At 35.8% G+C, this 3,437-nt stretch overlaps 1 pseudogene; it reads right to left on the bottom strand.

The window, feature by feature from the left end:
- Positions 1-778: 778 nt before the first annotated feature.
- LOC102474691 (acyl-protein thioesterase 1 pseudogene) lies at positions 779-1,318 on the bottom strand (annotated as a pseudogene).
- Positions 1,319-3,437: the final 2,119 nt, after the last annotated feature.

Genomic DNA, 3,437 nt, shown 5'->3' on the forward strand with positions numbered 1-3,437 from the left:
AAAGAAAATGAAAAACTTTTTTTTTTCTTAAGAGGAGAGAGAATATAAATGGAAATGATATCAGGGGAAAGAAAAGACTGGTCTCCCCAATAGATGGGCTATTAACTGAAAAGAGCAATATATTCTTTATTGGCACTTAAAAGCATTATCCCTATTACTAGGAATTAATACTACCTTGTCCTTTTTATGTACTATAATTATTATGTATATATGAATACATATATAAAAATACAAATACCACATGGAGATCAAATAATTTGGGGATAAATCCTATACTAAGTCAGAGCGTGCATACATCATTTGTAACTTAACTGTTCACTTATACGTGGACAAATATCCCAGTAACCATACTAGTAATTTTCAAATGATGTAATAAAAAATAGGTTTTTGGGAGCCAACAGGTGGGTGTGGTGGTTAAGGACACTGGACTCCCACATAGCCGACCATGGTTCGAGTCCTGAACCTGGTGGCTTGCTTTCTCACTTTCCCTCTCTGTCTCTCTCACACACATGCTCTGTCACTCTCTGGTCAAATTAAAATAAATAAACATAAATAAAATAGTTCTTTTTAAAAATCTGGTTGCAGTATTCAGTATTATTCAAATACATGTATAGATACTTAAAAGATTATAAATTTCCTATGAGACATTAGTTAGTCTATGTCATTGGCATGTCTTTGCAAAACACTTTAACACTGCAAAATCAGAATTTTCAAATCGAGCATGGGGAAAAATTATATTCTATTACAATGACGCTAGTGTACTTCTACACAAGGCCTCTTAGTGATGCCAATCAATTGGAAGTAGAAGTTTATCAATAAATTGCTTGCTATCCATCATTTCCTGCTAACATGAACTGTGCATCATGCTTTTGTAGGTTCTAAAGTTTATATTGGCAGGACTTACCAATGTTTTCAGTTTTTCAACAGCAAGAGAACCAAACATTAAGGAAACTAAAGGGTCACAATCTCCATGGCACTGGAGAATAGAAATATTTCTAATAACACCACTGATAGGACTCTGTAGAAATGAAACCCAAAGTGAAAACCAACAACTGAGTAAAATGACGCCCACTCATTTCTGCTGTGTTGTAAGAGCCGTATACAAAGACAAAGCTCCTCCCTGGGAAAATCCTTCCCAAATAATTCTGTTAGAAAGGATGTCATTCTTCACCTCTTCGTCTATCAAAGCTTTTACATTTTTCTGCTGCCTGTCTAATTCCAGGTTCATCCTCCTGCAAATCTGGAGAAAGCACAATAATATCTGTGGTGACTTTAAGTTTAATCCCATTGTAGTCAGGGAAGATGCTGGATATAATCTCTAAACTTTTAAATTCATAGAAGCTTGTTTTGTGCCCTATTATGTGGTTATACGTCAAAAATGTTTCCTGTAGAGATGATAAAAAAAGCATAGTTTGTAGTTGCTGGGTAGAATATCTTATATATGTTTGTCAGGTCCATTTGGCTTGTGGTATCAATTAGGTCCTATGTCTCTTTATTTTTTGTCTTTATGATTTGTCCAGTAATGACAATGGAATGGTGAAATCCCAAATAATTAGTGTGTTGTAGTCTATTGTTCCCTTTAAATCTAGCAGTCTTTCTTTCATGTATTTGGGTGCCCTGGTGTTGGGTGCACAAATATTTATAACTGTTACATATTCTTGGTGAATTAATCCTTTTAGACTTGTAAAATTAATCTTTTTAGATACTCCTTATCTCTTTTTACCATTTTTTAAGTTTATTTTGTCTGACATCAGTATCACAACTTCTGCCTTTTAAAATTATTATTATTTTTATTTGAATGAAATTACTTTTTCCAGCCACTGATGTTCAATTAACATATGTTTTTGTCAATGACGTGTATTTCTTATAAGCAACATATAGAGGGTTCCTGTGTCCTTCATTTAGGGAAATTAACCTATTAGCATTCAATGTTATTACTGGTATATGCAGACTTATCCCTGTCATTTTCTTACATTTTTTTTTCCTACTTGTTTTGTGTTCTCTTACTTCTATTTATCTCCCTTTAGTTTTCATGATGTAGTATTTCCTTAAGTACTTCCTGAAAAGCTGGTCTAGAGTTGGTGAATTCTTTCAGCATTTGTTTGTCTGGAGATAATTTTATTTCTTCTTCCCATTTGAAGGATAATGTTGCTGGGCATAGCATTCTTGGCTGTACCTACTTCTCCACTCTGAAACTATTACATATCCTAGGTTGGAAAAAAAAAAATTAGTTCCACAATATGAAATGCATGATAGAGAAGCCAGGTTAAATACTACAAAGTTGATGGACACCTAACATTGCTGAAAGAAATCATGCTGGAGAGAATGAGTTTGAAAATTATTTAGGATCATAATGAAGTCAAAATCATTCCAAACGTAACATTCTTTTTTAAATTATTTATTTTATTTTAATTATCATTATTATTATTTTTAATTAGACCAGAGACAGACAGAGAGAAAAACGGAAAGTGAGAAAGCAAGTCACCAGGTCCAGGACTTAAACCACGATTGGTCACACGGGAGTCCAGAGCCTTAATCACCATGTCACCTGATAGCCCCGAAACATAATATTCTTTAAAAAAATTTAAAAAAGGTTTTCTTTCTTTCTTTCATGTGAGAAAGGGAGAGAAGAGGTGCCCTTGACATAGTCACACCACAGCACAATTCTCCCACCCCAGACTCCCAGGACCACAGGAGTACCTAATAAGTCTTAACACAGTTTTCTTTTTGAGCTAGTACCCATTTTATTTATTATTATTTTTTTAATGTGACCAGAGAGAGAGAGAGAGGAAAAGTGAGAAAGCAAGTCACTAGACACGGTACTTGAACCACGGTTGACCACGTGAAAGTCCAGCTCTTTACCACCACATCACCTGCTGGCCCCTGAGCTAGTACCTATTACTACTGATTCTTATTCATGCTGTGCAGGCATCATTAATGAGTAATTTATTCAGTTACTATTATTTTCTCTATTAAAAATATTCTTACTTAGTGCTAATCAAAAATAATTTTCATGTATCATAAATGACATCAAAATGCCACCTTCTTGGGACCAACAGTTAGCATAATGGCTATGTCGCTAGATTTCCATGTAGTTGATCATGGTTCAAATTCCAGACCTGGTGGCTTAAACTCATGATGGGAGCATGTGCATGCGTGCCCAAGATCCTGAGAGAAGGGACCAGCAGTTAGCGTAATGGCTATGTTGTTGGACTCCCACATAGTCGACCGCAGTTTGCGTCCCAGCCCTGGTGGCTTAAAACTCACGCTGGACGCGTATGCGTGCATGACCAAGATCTCGAGAAGAGTATAGAGGAGAAGGGATTGCGGTGTGGCCATCCCCCCTAGGGGTGATTTCTCACTTTCTGTCTCTCTGTCTCTCTCTGTCAGGCAAGCACACATGCCCTATAGCAAAAACCTCTCAAAAAAAAAAAAAA

This window comes from Tupaia chinensis, unplaced genomic scaffold (genome assembly GCF_000334495.1).
Source record: "Tupaia chinensis unplaced genomic scaffold, TupChi_1.0 Scaffold146594_2, whole genome shotgun sequence".
Classification (NCBI taxonomy): domain Eukaryota; kingdom Metazoa; phylum Chordata; class Mammalia; order Scandentia; family Tupaiidae; genus Tupaia; species Tupaia belangeri.